This window comes from Ailuropoda melanoleuca, chromosome 4, assembly GCF_002007445.2.
Source record: "Ailuropoda melanoleuca isolate Jingjing chromosome 4, ASM200744v2, whole genome shotgun sequence".
Classification (NCBI taxonomy): Eukaryota; Metazoa; Chordata; class Mammalia; order Carnivora; family Ursidae; genus Ailuropoda; species Ailuropoda melanoleuca.
Window position 1 is genome coordinate 138,917,740 of NC_048221.1, and position 20,703 is coordinate 138,938,442.

General features: G+C 46.7%; 1 long non-coding RNA gene across 4 annotated transcripts in view; it reads left to right on the forward strand.

Annotated features, from left to right (window-relative positions):
* LOC117802065 overlaps window positions 1-20,703 on the forward strand; it is a 243,290-nt gene that overhangs the window by 8,440 nt on the left and 214,147 nt on the right. For 2 of the 4 annotated variants that reach the window (XR_004625109.1, XR_004625110.1), the window contains exon 4: window positions 480-552. This is a non-coding gene — a long non-coding RNA (uncharacterized LOC117802065). Of the gene's footprint in view, window positions 1-479; window positions 10,819-20,703 lie in introns of those variants that run through there. The other 2 variants (XR_004625108.1, XR_004625111.1) reach the window with 2 other exon arrangements.

Here is a 20,703-nt window from a genome sequence, read left to right on the forward strand (position 1 = left end):
ATGGGAATCCTGGTCCTAAGATTAAAATCCTGGTGCTTGCTCTTCTGGTTGGATTCAGGCCCTGTGAATTGAGTTGATCAGTTTTCATACCTATAATTATCTTTCTCCTTTCTTCCTATTCCTTTTCTTTTCTCCTTCTAAAGTGCATTTGTGGGGCGCACGTGGCAGCGTTCTGCCTTTGAGCTGCCTTCCCCTGGGGCCCCAACCCTCCCTGGGCCCAATTCCTATCTTTCTGACAATGTCCCACTCTGGTTTGGCAGCTGGGATTCTTATAAAGGGGCTCAATTGTATTAATTCCCATGTTCCAGTTTTGTTTGTTCAAAGGGAAAGAGAAATTAAAAGAAATTCACTTTCCAGTTGAAAATCACGATGAGGCTCATAGTCCGGAACCACTTGGCAGAGCAAACATCCCCATCTCTGCTTAGACGTACACAGACCAGGCTTCTCTCCATCTTACCCCCTTGCTTTTTATTTTCCAGTGGTTGGAATAATGCTCCCAGAAGTCTGCTGTGATGGAGGGTTACCCAGGTCCTGAAGAATACCTGCTATCTTGTGAGCCTTCTTCTAATTGTTTTTGTTATGATTAATGTCATTATGGTATCAATGTGTTTTAATGGGGACGTTTGTCTTCTTGCTGTTTGTGTATGTCATAAATCTGAAGGAGAAAAATATGGAAACAGAAGGGCGCATGTCTTTACAAGTGTGTTTGGAGGCAAACCAAATGGTGCATTTCTCTTCGGATGCTCTCTGATTTTCAGCCCTAGAGTTTCAGACTAAAAATAGGATGTCTTCTTTTTGCAAAGGGCTGCTGATGTGACTCCTTCATGGACTGGTTCTGTTGGTACAAAAGGCAACTCCTGGGCTTGGATGTACTGACTCATTAGTCATTAAGGAATTTACTCCTTAAAGAATAATGTAATGCAGGTTTAATTAAAGCAAAAGCTTAAAGTTGATGTTAATTTAATGGTACAGTCAACTTTCAATTATCCTTGATGCTGAAAGAGGGGGTGGCATTGATAATACAAATTAATGAAAAGCCTAGAATACATTCTACTTTTCCCCCTAAATTTATCAAGATTGCTGCTCTAATTTTACTTTGTACAAGGGGCTCATGTTGAAATGATCATGAAAGCCAATTTTGGGGAAAGCAGGATATTGGCATGGGGAAGAAAGTTCATGGCCTGCCATGCATGCATTAGGCACTTTACCTTGTTAGTTTTTGAAATGTCCCAACTACCTGTGAGAAAGGTACCACTAACCATAGTTTATAATTAAGGAAACAGAGGTTGTATTGAAAGACTTGTCCAAGGTCATTTACTAGAAATTAGTGTAATAAGTGTTTCTGTGTTTCTCAATCCAACCCATGTATTGAACAGAGAGGAAAACAATGTTTTAATCTAAACCTGAATTGCAATGTCTTCTATACTTAAAAAAATAGTGTAAATTCTCTTCTGAATATATGGCATTTTCTTATCAAGCAAAATTCTTGCTTGGGATGACAGCATGGTTTGGAAGAAAATAGCGAAGCATGATTTTACACCGCAAATGGAAATGAGGGTGGGGGTGCACAGAGAGGCCTGTGCAGGTGAGGATACTTCATATTACGGGGTTGATAGAACTTTTGAGAACAAGGGCATCTAAAAAGTCAATGTTTGTGTTACTGACAGGGAAGTTCTCTGACGGAACAAAATGTCCTTCCCTCCAAATCTTCAGCCAGCTGTGCCAGGTACAAATACCCGGTGTTAGTGGAGCTAGAGGGCTGTTTTAAGGCCGAGGAAAGACAATGCGCTGGGAGGTCAGATGAGGTGAGTGGTGGACAGAGTTATGTATTAGTCAGGGTTCTACAGGAAAACAGAACCAATAGGAGATAGATATATACGGGCAGACTTATTATGAAGAATTGGCTCACGTGATTATGGAGGCTGAGGAGTCCCACAGTCTGACAGTGTAACTCTGTCTGAGTCTGAAGGCCTTAGAACCAGGGGCACCAATGGTGTAAACCCCTATCAGAGGCAGAAGAAGATAAGATGAGAGGTCTTGGCTAAAACAGTGAGGCAGGAAGAAAGGGGCTGCTTCCTCCAGACTCCATCTTTGTTCCATCCAGCCCTTCAGTGGACTGCATGACGCCCACCCACCTTGGGGAGGGCAATCTGCTTTATTGAGCCCACCCATTCAAATGCTACTCTCAACTGAGAACACGCTCATAGACACATCCAGAATGATGTCTAATCTGGGCTTCATGGCCAGTCAAGTTGGCACATAAAAGGAGCCATCATAAACTTCCTGTGAGGAAGTAAGCCACAGGAAATTAAAAGACTCCTAGAGGAGGGTCTGATGCTCTCTGGGCTGCAGACAGTGAGTCAAAGTCCCTTTATGTAAGTCTTCAAGGGCAGGATGGATTCAGTAGGCATATGGCTTATGTATTAACAGCGGCCTGACAAGGTAACTGGTTATCAGCTAGTTACTGGCTTGCCGTCAGCCAATCAGCCAGCAGATTTAGAGCTCTGTAGATGCCACCCTATCACATCCTAGAATCTTGCTACTCTAAGTGTGGTTCCTGGGCCAGAGCTCCTTATAAGTGCAGAATCTTCATGCAAACAAATCCCCAGAATTTCTCCAGATAATTGATCTGCACATGGAAGTCTGAGAAGGACTGGCCTGAAACATACGGGGCAGAGGGCATAAGGGCAGCGAGGTATGTGTAGAAGGCTGGAGTGAAGGTCACAATGGGGAAACTGAACTTGGATTTTCAAATATTTGCCAGGTATCACCTATGGTAATTAGACATCACTCCGAGTTGAGGATGGAATGTGCATTCCCTAAGTCCAGCCAAGCATAGACTTGCAGGCTGGAGGTAGGAAGAACAGCTCACCCTTCCCATGTCCTGAGCCACTTGCCTTCAGACCTACTGCCCCACTCTGGTCTGGAAGCAGAGCCTGCTGCAGGAAATATTTGTTCTCTTCTCTCTTTTCCACACCCTTGCATTCAAAGTGTGTTTGTGTGGTTACATGTAGAGTTTAGCTCATGGGTCATCATTGTGAGAAAAATCAAGGCGGAACGAATATGACTAGGGATCCTGGACTCTGATATTGGACTAGTGGAGGCATGGCATTGCCTCAGACCACCTTGACCTGTCTCCACTGGGGAGGGCATCGTGTTTTCACCAGTGTGCCTGCCATGTTAGGTAGAGATACCTCTAAATGCACGGGAGAAGGTTGTGGGGTGTGTGTGTGTTTTGTTGTGTTTCCCACATAGCAGAATGATAGGAAGCAGTTGAATAACGTCTGGGGGTACACGCTCAGCTCATCAGTTCTTGTTTTGAGAGAAGCTTCATTGCACACTGGGGATATGTATGTCTGTTCTAGATGATCTCTTCTTTGACCAAGTTTGATCCAACCTTAACTTCTCTGGGACAATCAGACACCTCTCTCAGGGGAGGTGAGTCTTAGAAAGAAAGGGTACATTGCTATGGAAGATATAAAAAAAGAGTGAACCTAGAGGGGGAGCTCCAGGAAGTACTCCGGGACAGTGGCAGCCGACCCAAGTGGGAGGGATGTAGGAGTGTGCTGGACGTGCAGCCGTGGGGAGAGGGTGCCCCAGGCAGCACAAAGGCAGGTGCAAAGCTCTGCATTAGAAGGCACTATGGTGTGTCTTCGGAGCTGAGAGTGTTCCAGCATCGCAGAAGCTGTGAGGTGAAGGGGAATGGGCGGGAAGACAATGGCCTGGAAGTGGTAGGCGGGGGCCATATCAAGGACTTCTTTAAGCAGAAGGCTAGTGGTGTTGGGTCAGGTTTGTCCCAGAGCAAGGGAGAATTAGGAAGAAGTAAGTAAAATTTAGGGTGGATTTTGCATCTTGGAGAAAAGATGAATGTAGAAGCCAAATAGCAAACCTTTAAAGATCAAGGCAAAACTGTGTGGTGACCGAACCAGCCGCTCACCTGGGGTGTTTACTGCTATGAACACACTTGAGAAAGGGGCAGGAAGCTGAAATGCTCCCAGCTGCGAGTACACGCTCCTAGAAGGTGCAGGAATCGAGTTTTCTGTGATAGAGTCTTGAGCGTTAGCAAGATCACAACTACGTGGGGTGCGGGATTCTTCTTTTAAGTAAAATGGGGAGAAATTTTCTTTTACCAGGAGAGCCTTAACTTCATTCTCTAAGCAAAAGTCAAGGTTTGATCATCGTTTCAAGATGATTATTTATGGCTTAGCAGATAATCCCACAGCGCCCTTGGCTCTGGCATTGCCTTTGCTCTATCTCTTTCTGTCTCCTGAATTTATTGATTTCATTAGAAGATAAGAGTGACAAGGACAGCTTATAATACTTGGGAGAAATGTAAAACCATTAGCAGGTCATTGTTGAAGTCAGAACATGCCCTGGTAAGCTCCTTAGGAAACCAGTGGCAGCCGACGATACAGGGATTAACCTGCCCGAGTTTATGTGTGTGCGTGCACGTGTGTGTGTGCGTGCACGTGTGTGTGTGCGTGCACGTGTGTGTGCAGGCTGCACACCAGGTCTCCAGCAATGAGCTTGTATTTGATAAGCCCTGACACTGAACTGATGGAAATATGGGTTATTGACACAAACAACTGCTTTTTCCTTGCCTTTCCTTTTTCTTGCTTCCTAAGTTTGAGGTTCCGGTTCAAACTGCATCTGTGGTACCGGAGGGCTGCTCTTGGGTGGGCAGGGGAGAAGGCTTTCAGAGCTTGGCATCTGTCACTAGCTGGGGTCAGAGGGTGTAACAGGAGTGACCACCAGCCTCTCCCAAGTGGTCCGCCCCGTGGCCAGTGGCTGGTACCACGCGCTTTGATGGGTCCTCTGAGAGGCTGCCTCTGCTTACTGTCCCCTCAAGGCAGGAACAGCTGCCGGGACTCCGTCTGTCCTGACCTTTCCTCAGGGGACGCGATGGGGGAGGGGACGGTTGTGCTCAGTCTGAGGATGTCCTTTACACAAACAGAAGCGATTTTGTAAGGGCGGGGCTACTGGTGCTCGTGAAGGTTGGAGAGCCGGAAGAGAATTAATTCAGTTCTGTCTCTGCTCCTGTTTTCCGCCTGGTGTTGGCAGTGCAGCGGTTTGCAGATACTTCACGTGGATGTTTCAAAGATCGTGAGGTGGAGGGACTTGAAATAATTGCTTGATGCGAATGTGCACTGGGGTTGTGCTTGGAAGAAGGTAGGCAGCTGGTCACGTGCTGACGACAGGGCTAGTAGAAACAGACTCCAAGGACAGCAAGCAGAGATCGAGGCCTCAGGCAGAAGGTGAGTGAGGGCCATCTCTAACAAAATACTGGAGGCCTCGTGGCTTCAACATTTATTTCTCATCGTTCTGGAGGCCTGGGAGTCGAGATCAAGGCCCAGGCAGATTTGATTGCCTCCTGGCTCAGACAGCCACCTTACATGTCCACACATGGTGGAAGGGACAAAGGAACGCTCTGGGGTTTCTTTTATAAGGGCACTAATCTCATTCTTCCTTCACTACCTAATCACCTTCCAAAGGCCCCACCTCCTAATTCCATCTCTTTGGACGTTGGGCTTTTGAATGAATTTGGGGGAGACACAAACCTCCAGTCCATAGCACATCCATGGAACCCTGGCTGGGGGCTCCCTGGCCAGCCTCCCTCCTCACCTGTCTGAGTGGGACTGGCTGAAACCCAAGAGGAAACCTCCACCCACAGCAGCACCGTGGGACCTAAACATCAATGTGGAAGCTGAACCATGTGGCTGCCGACCCTGACCATTGACATGACCTTCAGCGATTGCCACTGTCAGCGCTTGCCTCGTCTGCCTTGAAATTGAATCATACCATGCGTGCTTCTCTCACAGTGATTCTGAGAGCCAAGAAATCGTATTTGCTAAAATGTACTGAAAAATCTCAAGTGCATTACTAGCATGGACAGACAGACTAATTGTTGGGGATATAGGAAGAGCGGTTTTACGGAGGTCCAGAAAGTTCATCTCCCTTTATCTTTCGCACTGTGAACCTTCTGTTTGTGAGCCTTAGTGAGCAAGTGACTCCTGTAGGTAAAGTGAGTGTGAGTTATATTTAAGGTAATCATTTTGAAGGTACTTTCAAGGAATTTGCCTCCCAATAATTGAAGACGATTGTAGTTTTCTGTTTCAGATACAATAATTTATTACAGTCATGCTGCCAGATAAGATCTGAGACATCCAGTTAAATTTGAATTTCAGATAAACAATGAATAGTTTTTTAGTATGTCTCAAATACTGCATGGGACATACTATACCTACTCATACTGAAAATTCGTCTGTTGTTCATCTGCAGTTCAAATGTCACTCAGTATCCTGAATTTTCATTTGCTAAATCTAATCACCACATACTGGAGATCTGGGTTTCTAGTGGACATATGAGAGTGAAATCCCATTCCCATAAAAACTGCTTTTTAGCCTTTTTTTAAAAAAAACAAACATTAATAGGAATCACTGAATTAGCATTGGCATGTGAGGTAATTTCTTTGAGCTTCTCATTCGTCATCTGTAAAATGCAGAGAATAGTGCCCTACTTGGTTCTCAGGTTTGCCTGCTGATCAGAATCACCTGATTAGATCACCATTTACAATGCCCCAGCACCTTAGACCAATTACATCAGGACCTCGGTGTGGTGGAGCCCAGGGTGGGTTACAGTAGAAAGTTCCATCCAGTCATTGCAATGAGGCAGCAAGGGTGAGAACCCTTGGCATCACGCCTAGTGAGCTGTGGGGCTCAGTGACCCAGCAGCTGTCACAGAGCATCTGCCAGTGTAAGAATGCCACGGGCAGTCCCTGCATTATGTTAGGAAGAAGGCTAGAGTGGAAGAGGAAGGAGAAGAAAGGGTGACAGGTAGGGTGACAGGCTGTGCAGAGGCAGTGTCTTAAAAGCACGTGGCCCATGTGGGATACTACAGGCCCGTCTGTATGGGTCTCTGTGGCTGGAACACAGCTTGTGGAGGACAGCAAGAAACCAAGAAATGGTTTCTAAAGCCAGGTTGTGGAGGCTGTGGGCCACAGCCAGGGGTTTGCGCTCCATTTTGTGGGCCTTGGGGAGCCATTGCCAATGTTCTCGCTCCTGAAGAGAAGAGTTTTCGTGGAAGCCCAGGTGTGCATCTCATAGGAAGATATGAGCCAGGTGGGACCCATGGGAGGTACCATCCCCCTAGTAGGAATCTTATCTGTCTTGCTCAGTGTTATATTTTCAGTGCCAGGAACTATATCTGGAGCATAGTAGGGACTCAACAATGGTGTTAGATTGAAGGAGTAAATGGAAAAAAAACAAAGGAAAAGCCCAACAGAGGGAGCGTGGCATGGCCGGACTGGTGGCGAGGTGAAGGCAGAGGTCTCCAGTCCTGTGCTGACCTCGGGCGCCACCGGACAAGTCATGGCCTCTTCTTGGCCTCTGTTTCTTGCCTCTTGAATGGAGGGCATGATGTTTTGCTCTTGGTGAAAACTCCCTTTGAGAGTGTTGGTGTTTCCGTGATTTCTGAAAGTTGGGCCCCCAGACGGCAGAGTTGTGCAGCTCACAGGGCTGCTGGAGGAAACTCGGCATACCCGTGAGTAGGCATCCGACGTCGGGGGAGTGGCTGGACCACAGCCTCAAGAGTGAGTTTCAGGGTTGTAGGTCTAAGCAGTGTCACGGTGGAGAGGGGTCCAAGGCACAGGTTGGACGGGAGGACAACCAGCCGGTTCTCATCTCAGCTCCTGCAACTCAGCGCTGTGGCTCCAGGCAACTCACTTCATCTGTTTGCATTTTGGTTCCCTTAGTCGTAAAATGAGGAGTTTGTATTAAGTTGACTCTGTAGAACATTCTCGGCTTTCAACTGCTCTGAGTCCATGGTGTGCTCTTGGGTTTCTTTTATCTTTACCTCCATGGACCTTTGTTTCTAAAGATCCAGGCCCCGTGACACTGCTCCTTCCCTGTGCCTTCGGAGACAGAGCCGAAAAGCTGACTCTGCACCTCTTTGTGCCTCCGAGCCTTTTGCGCATAAAGAAGGGAAAGCTGGATAGTTTTTTTCCCCTTCTTCTTTAACAGATATTTTTAGCTTTTCTAAAAGCTTCTCACTTTGAGCCTTAAAAAGAAATAAGAACCTCTTCCAAAAATGCAAATGCTCTGGCAAGAAGCAAGAGGGGTGTTTTCAATCTTTCCAGAACAATTGTTTTCTCTTCCATTGACATTTGTGGGGTAGAGGGGTGAAGGTGGGGCTGCAGAGGGGGAGGAGGGAAGGTGTTGTGACAACTAGAGTGACTCTGTGGCCAGCAGGGGTGCTTTCCTGGGGGCTGCCCTCTAGGGAGGGTGCAATGGGCTGGCTTTCCCTACTCAGCCATTATTTCACATTGCTCCGGAACACTTCTGGTTGGAAGAGGAGACGGCTCTATATGTTTAGAACGTTGCAAGTCCTGACAGAGCCATGAGGTGAGGTGAAGGCTCTTTCTCCCCATCAGCCCCCAGCTTCACGCAGACCTTGGAAGTCAGAGGAGCTGCTGGGGACGCTCGGAGTTACATCCCCACCCCACGTGAGGAGGGACAGGGAGAGCAAGGTCGATTCCAGTTGGCTTACTTTGCCTCCCCAGCTCTGAATTTTTCTAATTTGGAAGCTTCCACTGGCCGGTTGAGGTCTTGTCCTGGTGGCATCTCTCCTTCCTCTGTCTCCCCACAGCACCCTGCCTGCTTCCCAGGAGGAGGATGAGGAGGGGGAAGAGGACTGCCTGGCGCAGGGGTCACGCTGCTGGGCACCTGGGCATCTTTATTTCACTTACTCTTTCCAACAATCCTGTAATTGTGTCTAATTCCTAGTTCTGATTCCCTAGCATCTAGCTCATAGTAGCTGCTTGTTATCTGTTCGGTTGTCTGAATTAAGACTTTCATTTATGTCTTTCAGAGCTAATTCAAAGTTTGACCTTATTCAGAAATAATGATTTGGCCCACAATCTTGTTGAAAAACAATACAGTTTGGTTCTGCGTATGTCAAACTCATGGGACATTGGTGAATACAGGCTCTTTAAGGGGCCGTTTAGCTTGGAATTACTGAGCAGAAGATGATTATATTGACATAACCATCTGAAAACGAGAGACAGTACCCTCCAGCCCTCACACTCAGTCACGCTCCCCAGAAGTTAGTGATAGAGGGGAACAAGGCAATGTGGGCAATGTTGTATACCACAGCTTCCAGAAGCACAGCTCAGCTTGCCTGTCACTGGACCACAGGCCTATGGAAGGTCCATGTCCAGAGAATCAGGAGTCAATCACAAAGGAGTCATAAGAATGTAGATCTCACATAGTTTTCTTAGGGAGAATGAGCCCTGCTCTTTACAACTGAGGAAGCCCATGGCTCTGGAAGGAAGGTGATAACTCAGGTATTAATTTTGTCTTGGCTTCTTGGTGGCTGGGGCCAGAGCTCACATTTCCTCCCCTCTGCTTTCTGCCCTGCCCACCATGATACACCCCCAACCTGACGTTGACTTGAATAAATGATGTTTAATCGGTCCTATGGGCATTACTGACTTATTGTTTACTCTGAGAAGATAGAAATGAACACAGTCATCTCTGGATATCAAATATGAGTTGAGCCAACTCTCCCTTGATAATTTCGAGGCAAATGGAGAGAGAGGCTGTAATCGCCCTGGTGACACATGGGTCTTTGGTTCTGTTGGCAGCGCCGTCATCACATTGAATAACTGTAAGGGGAAAGGAGCTGTGAGAAGGAACACAGCCACACTCAGACCACTATTCCTTTTCTTTTTAAAGTATTTTTCTGTAATACCACCAAGTAGTATTCTAAATATTGACACGTTCAGAAGATGAACATTGGCTAACAGAAGAGAGAGATGGAATGAGCATAACTAACAGAATAAGAGACAGATTCACATGTAGGCATTTACTGCTCGTGGAGTAGTTACTGTGCTCAAACAGACTTGTGTGCCTTAGCTTGCCGAAACCTCTCTTGGACCCGAGGCGAGAGCTGCTGTTATACCCATGTATAGGTAAGGAAACAGAGGCCCAGAAAAGTTGGATAACTTCCTCAAGATCATGAAATTAGTGTCAGACTCAGAATTTGAACCTAGCTCAAGCTGACACCAGCCTGATCTCATTCCGCTTCTAGAGTGAGAGCTCCAGCCCCCCCACAGGTGCTCACTTTGAGCAGGTAGGTTAACCTTAGCTTAACTTTAGGGCCAGACACTTTAGGGTCCAGGAAATATAAAGCATGGTCTGCGGCCTCAAGGAACACGTGACCTATTTGAAAGAGGTTATGTTTATATGACACATTCAATAAAAGTTCAGCTGGTCATCTTCAATTAAATGCTAATTTTTTTCATCCCAGCCAATAGTTCAGAGATGTTCATGTCGCTGAGGGAGCACGGGGTCAGAGGATTTGACCCCCTCTTGTTGGTGTAATTAGGGTCTAGATCTGGACACGTGGATGGTGGACAGTGATCCTTCTGAACAGGCAGTAAGACCAAATGAAGAAAGGAAGAGGTGGGTAAAACAGGACTTTTATTCAAAAAGGCCCCCAGCTCGAGTCAGTGTCTTCTATGTGCCCGCTGTTTGGAAGGCAGGTGAAGAGAAATGAGAAAATATCATTTTGTCATAGTTCAGGTGTGTCTATAGCACTGAGCTCCTGATCTGTAGATGAGAAAAGAAGATCTTCAGACAAGAGGTATTCTGGGTCCTCCTTTAGCCCCTGAAAATACTCAGTAACTGGCAGCTTCCCTGAAAGGATGCTTTCCTTTGATGACTGTCATCGCAAGATCATTACTACCATGGAGCAGGAGTTAAAGCTGCATTACGCCATTTGGGATTATATCTCACCCACGAGAAATTTAGGGGAATCAGAGATCTCATTTTCTTTCTATGATTATCTAGATTTTTATCACTTTATTTATTTTTATTTATTTTTAAGATTTTATTTATTTATTTATTTGACAGAGAGAGAGAGTGAGCGAGAGAGAGATCACGCGCAGGGTGAGGGGCAGAGGAAGAAGCAGGCCCTCCACTGAGCAGGGATCCCAATGTGGGGCTCAATCCCAAGACTCTGGGATCATGACCTGAGCCGATGGCAGGTGCTTAACTGACTGAGCCACCCAGGTGCCTGATTTTTATCACTTTGAATAGTAATATGTACAATTTTATGATTATCAGAAAATATTTTTTGAACAAAGGATCCTGTACACATATAATTATTTATGATCTATTCGCTATACCATTGTGTTAATATATGGTGCCTTTAAAACATATGCCAAAAAAGGAAGTCTTAAATTAACAAGACACATAGAAGTCCTAGAAATTTCTTCCTGAGCCTCAGTGAATCTCCATGTGCACCTTAGGAGAACAGGGGCTTCAGCCGAAGACCCTGGAATAATGTCTTTCAAAATGGCAAAAATGCTGTAGGGGTGTCCTAGGGCCACGATAACCAAGTGTGACGGACCTAAGTAGCAGAAATTTATTTTCTCAGAGCTCTGGAGCCTGGAAGTCTGAGATCAAGGTGTCAGTGGAGTCAGTTCCTTCTGAATCCGCTCCAGCCTCTCGCCTGCCTTCAGGTGGTTCACTGGTGGTCCTTGGTGGTCCTTGGCTTGTGAAGCATCACCCTGATCTTTTCTTGAACTTCACATGGCGCTCTCCCTTTGTGCATCCTTGTCCCTGTCCCCTTTTTATAAGGACTCTGTCATTTTGGATTAGGGCCCACCCTAATCACCTCATTTTAACTTGATGACTTTTGTAAAGATCCTTCTTCCAAATAGGGTCCCATTCAGAGGTACTGGGGATTAGGACTCCCACATATCTTTTGAGGGGAACACAATTCCATCTATAATACCTTGTAAGCTTCTACTTGTTTTAAGCAGTTAAGTTGTGCCTGAAAGAATTGTATTCATAAAAGTGTCGGTGGGGGGGGGTGCCAGGGTGACTCAGTCAGTTCAGCCTCTGACTCTTGGTTTTGGCTCAGGTCATGACCTCAGGGTCATGAGATCAAGCCTGGTGTCAGGCTCCACTCTCAGCACAGTCTGTTTCAGTTTCTCTCTCTCTCTGCTTCAACCCCCCTTCCCGACACCACCCCCCCACTCATGTGCTCTCTCTCTCTCTCAAATAAACAAATAAATAAAATCTTTAAAAAAATGTCAGTGGTGGCATGACTTATAAACTGGTCTCAGTGAAGCCCCTCTCCCAGATTTTTTCCAGTTGAGAATTGACCAGTTCTTCCTCTACCCAACTCCAGAAAGTTTCTTTAACCTTCCTTTGGTTCATATTTATTTCATCTTGTGTAATGGTTACCAATGGCTGACTCTCCCACAAAATTGAAATCGTATCAGGGAAGAAATGTTTTCATTGACATTTTTGTCCACTTGGTTTCAAAACAACCCCCTAACTTCCCACTTGACCAGTGGCAAACATCTCTTTTCACAATCTTCGTATATATATGGTAGGGGACACTAAATACGTCTCGAATTAAACTGACATTTTTGTGAAGTGTAGAATTCTTTTCTAAAGTTGCAACTTCCTGATCAATTATCTTTGTGCAAATCTTTGAAATTCATCTACTGTCTTAGGGTCAAGCAAGTATGCAAGTATACAACCTCTCCCCTTTGCCCGTCATCATTTTTCCCACAGCTTTTCAGGGAGACTGGAAAGCATTTGCTAGTACGTGTCCAGGCTCACAGAACTTTACTTAATTAAGCAGGACTTGGCTAACATCTGGGGTGGAGACACGTTTTCCCCACAGAAAATTGCCTTGTTCACTCCGGATGAGTCATGTCCCTAAGTCTTGGCCCGGGAGTGGGTGTTCAAGGGAATTGTGTCCTGGCCTCTGAAGACCATGAAATGCTCTTTCTGTAAGTGGCAGAATTTTTGGATGATGCATAAACACCTGCGTTTCTCTCCATCTTTGGAGGAAGTTATATTTTCCTGAGTGTCATGGAGAATTTTAACTGAAATGTTCAGAGTTCCTGCTTACCTGCTGGCATGGCTACAAAACAGGGAGGGAATATATGATTAGTACCTGTGCCTTTTTTTTGGTGTTGTTACTTATTTTGGCTTCATTAAATAATTCTAGTTCCTGCCTTACAAGAGGCTGTTTTTCTAGCTTACTATCGACGGCTGTTTTGGTTTACATCAGCATTCAAACAACGCCGGCAGATCTCTGTTGCTACGTATTATTACCAAACGTTACGTGAGGAAAGAGCAGTGGTTTTCAATCCATTCCGTGTCACCCACCAGCGGGATTCACCACATAATTTCATCACCCAAAGTTATATTGCTCCCTTTGAGAAGGAGAACAAGTCAGACAAGGAGTCCTTCTGATCAATGTCCTTGGAGTGTGGGGATTACCTCTGCCCTTTTGACTCTGAAATAATTTGTCCTAGAGCGTTGACCAAGAAAAGTTACTCTCCATTTTGGACCAATGCAGCTTTTCCGTGGGCAGTGTGTAGCAGTGTGAGAAAGCCACTTGGATTTTCATTTCTTTCAGTAACATGGGTATGAATGGCATTTTTCTCCTTACCAGAAAGTGACTTGTTGATAACTGGCTGAAATATATATGTATTTTTTTACCTGTAAATAAACTTTGAGACAACAAGGTAAGGATGTAGCAAAGTGCCTGACATAGAGTAACCCACATGTAGGGTACATTTATTTTGTGCCACACACTTTATAATCATCTCATCAATCCTTACAATGAAGGTTTTTTTTTTAATATTTCATAAATAAGGAAAGTAGGATACCCAAGAATCAGGAGCCAGGGATGAACAAATCTAGAATTCTTGCTTTTCACTCTGTTTTAACGCCCACAGGCTTTCAGCAGATTTTGCTCCCCTCTGACCATTTCAAAAGTTTAGGAGTTTGCCCACCACACTGGACTTGCAAAAAGGACTGTGTCTAATAGAGATTGCCAGCCCGCCCCGTGGCACAAAGCTCAACTCTGTGATGTCCTACTGCATGTTGGAGGGCTTGCTTCACACGATGACAGAATGGAAATATTCCATTTCCGTTCAACAAATGACCTTTTATTAGTTTGAAAGAGCAGCTTACATACCAGTGATTCAGTATCGAAAAGCAGAATTATTTGCTTTTGAGAAGGCTCACCACCCACCTGCATGTTCCCTTCCGCTAAACCCCCTCCCTCAGACTTCAAGACAGCGAGTTGCAGGGGATAAAACATAAGGCCCTTGTTAATTGCAAATTAATAGTGCCAGGGATATATGCAGATGGTACCTGGAGTCAATTGCTGACAGCGTCATATTCTGGTTATGTTTTTCTTTCCTGCAATACAACTGTGCACTGAGCAAAGGCAGAGTAGTCTTAGATTCTTATTTAGTTCTGAGTTTCTGAAGGATGAAATCCATGTCCTTGCCTTACCACTGTTCTTATCTTACAAATTCAGTGGTTTTTGCTTTTATTTACTCATTAATTTGAACCAGTTCCAGGCTTTGGTGGTTCAGAGGCTACAGGTGGGACTCTGGACAGACATTCTGTATATATTAAACTATTCTTGCTTAACCAGTAAATATTTTGCTGTGTTCATTTTTTTCCCTCATTCTCAAGCAATCAATTGTGAACCTCCCATGTTGTAATACATCCATAGGGAACATTTGTGCTTTAGTTGGCACTTAGATTAAATTAATCAAATAATCTTTTCTTTCTTTCAAGGCTGACATTTCGGTAAAAATTTTAAAGGTTGCATGCCAACTGCCAAAGTCAATTAAGTGAAGGCGAAACCCAAAATTTGTAAGAGGGGATGATCCTCGTCCCAGACTGGGTGACTTGGGTAAAATAAACCATCCTCCTGACTTCCCGAACATTTTTAAACTTTGACTTTGAATTAATTGTATATTTGAATAGTTACTCAGAAAATAAAGCATGATCTAGGATTTTGATAAAACCTCGAGTTTCATGTTTTAGGACAAGTGGCAACACCATTTGTGATACCATGACAGACCTTGGCTAGCCAGCTGGACACTAGCCCAGCCTAAGCTTCTTAAATATCCATCCATCTTCCCACTGTTGGTGATGAACCCTAGAGAAGAAGAGCAAGGTCAGACAGAGGTCTGTCTGGCTATAGAGTTTTAGATCTGGAGGAACAACTGAGATATCCTATTATGGTACCCCCCTTTTTGTAGGGGGGAAGAAGAAGTCCCTGTATTTCAGGAACACACACCAGCCTAGGAATGGGCACATGTGCTGAGGACTGGTGTGACTCAGACCCCAGCCAACCCCAGCCTTGCGACCCATGAGCCTACTGGAGGGCCTCAGCTGTGGCTGGAAGCAACAAAACTAGTGAAGCAATTGGCAGTGGGTTTGAAATCTGAAGACTGCCAAAGCTTGGCTCCCACTTAGCAGCACCGAGTGAACCGCTCCATGCCCACCTCTCAGTATGTTAAAAATGGAACCAGTAATGATCACCCATGGGTGTTCATTGCATGTTGCACTCCTGTAATTAAAAGTGTGACCCAAACTCTGAATAGTAGCAGGAACACAAGTTTCAATTCTGGGCTTTTCTCCAGCCGGGTGTCCCCTGAAATGTCCTTTCCACGTGTCACCTCCTCCAAGTCCCCTTTCCAATGTGTCTCTCATTTTGTTGTGTGCATGTATCCTACCCACCCCTCCATGCTCTGGGGAGCTTATGTCCACCCCCCTAAGAACTGATGGTAATGGTGGGAATCGCAGTCCCAGGCTTGGTCCATGGGAGGCATTTGTGGGCAGAGAGCCTTTTGGCCCACTTTGCCTCATACCATCTGGATAACTACCACCTGCACCACGACTAGACACAGAGCTTACCTCTGTGAGAGAGACACAGAGAGGAGAGGACAGGCAGGGGATCTGGGAGCCCCTGTGGTGGATGTGGGCGGGAAGGGGCCGAAGCATGGCTGCCCACACCTGATAAAGCAACCACCTGCTCTGTCTCCTTGTTCAGAGTGTTCGGAGCGTTCGCACTTGGCCCCACATTGCTCTTGCAGGACATCGATGACAAAGGAGGCCTCCTGGGATTGACACCTATGGAAAGGAGGGGACAAGAGTGAGACTGGGCAGAGGGAGAAGTTGAATTGAGACGTGGGCCCCGTGAAGGTTCCAGATGAGTCCGTGGAGAGTGTTGGACTCAGGCTGGACCTTCAGAGAAGTCTGGAGTTCCCACACATAGTCAGGGGTGGTGTTGATGGGATGGTGGATGCAGGTGTGAATGTGGGCGAGGCATACTGTTAGCCACACCACACACCCTACGTGTAGTGCTTAGCCTCCAGGCCTCGCCCCACGACTCACTGCCTTCTAGGGATCTTACCAAGGGGACTTCGGTCAGCACTTACTGGACATTTACTATGTGGATAATTATGGCATCTGCTGAAAGCCTTTTCTTTTTTTTTTGTACGTAGGAACGATAGCCCCTGACATCTCAGTCCAGGGTGTGTGTGCATGTGTGTGTGTGTGCACATGTGCGCACATGCAAACTGGCCAGGGGAGGTGGAGGTATCTTTGCACAAAGACAAAATGGGACGTGAATGCCGAGAGGAGACATGAGTAGTCCTTTGGGGTTTTACTGAAGGAAGGAGAGATGGCATCCGGTTGTGGACGATCAGAGAAGAATCCTAGATGTAACGTATAGAACTGTCGAATCATTATATTGTACATCGGAGCTAATAGAACACTGTGTGTTAATTATACTTCCGTTTAAAAAAAAGAAAGAAAGAAAAAATTCTGGGTGAGAGCAGTCTCAGGCATTTAGAGTTGCTGTGTAGGGTGGGCAGTAATTAGATGGGAAAGGCTGAGTCAACGGCATCCCAAACAGAAGGAACGGTCCATGCAGAGGCACAGATATGGGAGCATATGGACCGTGTCTGAGGCAGCATGTGGTGGGCGTGGACATTGGGAGGAGGGGACAGCCAATTGCTTACTTTGGCCAAATAATAAGGGAAAAAGGGAATAAGGCAGGGGTAAGGCGGTTCATCATTTTCCTACCCCCACCCAACCCACTCCGTGCTGGCCCACAATTCTAAATTGAAATGTATCCAAAGACTGTTTTATTGGTCTCGTACTAGGCACAAGGGAGATGCTTGGTAAATAGCTGATGATTTCACTCAATCAGGGGTCTCTTAATACCTTTCACTAAATCGCACAAAAAGTAGATGGGACTTGAAGTATCTGTTCTCTTCCTTCTTCACAGCCCCTGGAGGCTCTTCTTGACCCCACCTTTTTCCAGAGCCTGGTAAGGATGAAAGCACCCTCTGCTAAATCCCGTAGTTCTCTGTAAAGGGACGGAAGAAGTAAACAGCCTCAGTCTCTTCCAAGCTCTGCAAGGAGAGATTGCACATGAGCCTGAGACCTCCAGCCCCCCAGCTGTGTGGCCCCAACCAGTCCTTCACCCTCAGGGTCTGGTTTCCTGTAACATTAAGGACAGTATACCTCCTGCATAGCATTGTTGTGCAAATTAACTGAGAAAATGTGTGCTAATGTACCTAGAGGGACCTGCAGAAATGCAAGTTCAAATTTGGAACACAAATGCCAGTAATGAAGATGCCTCCTGGAGGGTATCAGTCCCTGGAGAGCACATTCCTCCAGAAGACAAGGAGGGTGCCTGTGGGCCATCAAATAATAAGGTCAGCTAATGGCTAAATTCTGTTACAGCGGCTAGCTGACAAAATGATCAGACATTGGTGATTTTCATGTGCTTTTGATAGTCTGTCTGGAGCCAGACAGGGGCTGATGGGCAGGCCGGGCAGCAGTCAGCCAGCAGGGCAAGCTAGAGTTGGTGAGACCCAGGTACTCAGAGCAGGGAATGCTTTGCAGCCCCTGTAGAGAGGTCCGTCCTGGGCCGTGCTGAGCTGCGAACCCATGTTCGCCTCTGTTCTTTCTATCCCAAAGTCTCTACCCTGCACTCTGGGCTTCCAGGGAAAAGGGGTGCTAGGCCTTTGGTACTCAGACACAAAGCTGGAATCAGTATTGAGTACCATACACAGTGTTCAAGACGGATATCAGTAAGGGGTCCCAACATGCTCCCCCATCACTGTGCCTGGCACAGGAGACCTCCATAAATATGTAGCCATTGAACAAGTGTGTTTAGAGTGGGGGAATGGTGTTTGGGCAGGAAGGATCCATTTTGGAAAAGACGGAGCCTGCACAGTACAGAGAGCTGGAGGAAACCTGGCCATGGGAGAGAGAAGTCACAGGGGGCATGGCTAGCTCCGCAGACTAGGGCGCTCCGTGTGGGAGATGGATGAATGGAGGGGCACATCTTACACTCGGTGTAAGCCTTTGGAGGACTCCCAGGCAGCAGGCCCCCAGGGCAGGGCTCCACGAAGACGGGGAAGGAGTATTTGCTTGCAGAAGGCTGTTCTGTGAGTGGCGTGCTTACTAGCTTAGAGTCAAGAGAGGCCAGGAGAATGTGCAGTAGAGTCCATGTCTGTGGTGTGTCCCGCCGGGGGTGGGGCGCCCGCGACATGGCGTGCGCAGGTAGTCCCTAGTTGCCCCTCATTATGCTCCACTTTCTCTGGTGGACTCTCTGACCCATTGGGCTCAGAAGCACCAAGGGCTGCACCCTATCTTCATGTTGTAGCTCATTAAACAGATTTGATTTGATATTTTCACCTTTGGGGAGAAAGTGACTAGCCCACACATCCCAGGGTCTATTCTCCCCTTCTCTGGAGGGCTTGGTGCCAAGAGGACTGCCTGATTAGCTTTCTCCCAGTTTTCAAAAGGCCTTTGTTGAGTGCTGGCAGGTCATCTAGCGGCTGTGTCTTCAGTTTCACCATCCACAAAGCCAAGCTGATCATACCTGCGTCCTAGGATTGGTACGGGGTCAATGTGATCATTGATGTGAAAGTTTGTTAGCCTGGAAGGAAGAACAGCTTCACAGACAACAAAAGGATTCTTTCCTTTGAAGATGCTTTCCTGTTTGATTCTTTCAAATGCTCTTTGAAATGAATCTGTGCCCTTTCAAGGGCAACTCAAGGTGGCTTGGGATCAACCTGAGACCACTCTCAGGTCCTTTCAGGTCCTTGTGTGTCACTGAAGGTTTGAAGGTAGTCAAGGTAGGAAGGGACCTTTGACTGTATTGCAGAGATGAGCCCAGTACAGAGGAGGAGGAAGAGGAGAGGCAGAGCAGGAGGGGAGCAGGAAGAAGAGGTGGGGAGGGGAGCAGGAAGAGGGTTGGGGAGGAGAGAAGGGGGAGGGGAGCAGAAGAGGAGGGAAGTCTATCAGATTTCTTATCCTTGGGGCGCCTGGGTGGCACAGCAGTTAAGCGTCTGCCTTTGGCTCAGGGCGTGATCCCGGCGTTATGGGATCAAGCCCCACATCGGGCTCCTCTGCTGTGAGCCTGCTTCTTCCTCTCCCACTCCCCCTGCTTGTGTTCCCTCTCTCGCTGGCTGTCTCTATCTCTGTCAAATAAATAAATAAAATCTTTAAAAAAAAAAAAGATTTCTTATCCTTTACCATGGGCAACTGGACCAGTAAGAGTATCCTATTTCAAAATAAGTTTCTCATTGATTCAGGAGAGCCCATAGAATTAGTGTCATGAATTCAAACAATTGGCAAATATGTTTACATGCCCAATATACAGTAAAAGACACTTGAGAAGTGCTTTCGAATGTATGAAATTATTTTTATTGTTATCACACTTTGAACCTTTCAACAGCCCTTTGGGGCTGGTAGTATTGGGGTCCTTCTTTAACATCCTTTTTTTTTAAAAATTGAGGTGCAGAAAGGGTGCTGAAGAGGTGGGGCCCAGCCACCCTATTTTGTCTTCACATCAGCATTGCCAGGTCCTGGTCCAGGTCCACCAAGAGCTTGTTTAGCAAGAGGGGGTGACCAGCACCCATGGAAACATAACTGTGGGGCCCCATAGATCTGAAAGAGGGATGTGGGAGACTCAGGAACATGCATCATCAGTGACAGTAGCAGTGACCACTGGCAGCCTGTGGAGCCCTTGCAGGGAGCTTTAACAGCCAAACAGCCCTGTAGAGCAGACCCTTGCACTACCCCAACTTCCAGATGTGAAAGCAGAGGGTGAAGAAGGGAGAGCATCTAGCCGATTAGCAAATGTCAGGTGGACTGGATTTGTTGCACAGGAAGTTGGCCTGCTGGGCGCCTGCATAGGCTTCTCTGTCTACAGCCCCCCAGTGACAGAGTTAGAGAGGAGCCACGGGTTGGGGTGGGGGAGGGGGAGTCCCTTTCCCTCCTTCCTGTTCCCCGTGCATAAACAGATTCTGGAGTAAGATGCTGTGGGGTACCGCAAAGACTAGACACTCCATTCCCCCCCCCCCCCCCCCCCCCCCCCCCCCCCCNCTGTCTCAAAGCAGGGCTCGGCCTTTGCCTTCCTTTTCCGCAGCATCATGGAGCCACGCTCAGCATTGGGGTCTTTCCTCCGCACACAGGCAGGCACGGTACCCAGACCTGGAATTCACGGCACCCCTGGACAGAACCAGCGGTGTGAGCAGCCCAGAGAATGCACAACCTTCAAACACTCCCCAAATGGCATTCCTCTGCACCCAATGCCCTAGAATCCCTTTTGAGAGGAGAGCCCTGAACATAATACAACTGCTTTCCACAAAGTCCTGGAATTTCCTCCAATCCGATAGAGAATAATTATGCTGCTGGGCTGCAATTCAGCCGCTGATAAGGCTGCCCCTTGTGCTGGTCAGGTAGTCTTTTTTCCCCAGGAGTTATATACAATTCAAACAGTCCTAAGGGCACTAGCTACACGGACTGCTTTAAGCCTGGCAAATGGAGTGATAAACCCTTAGTA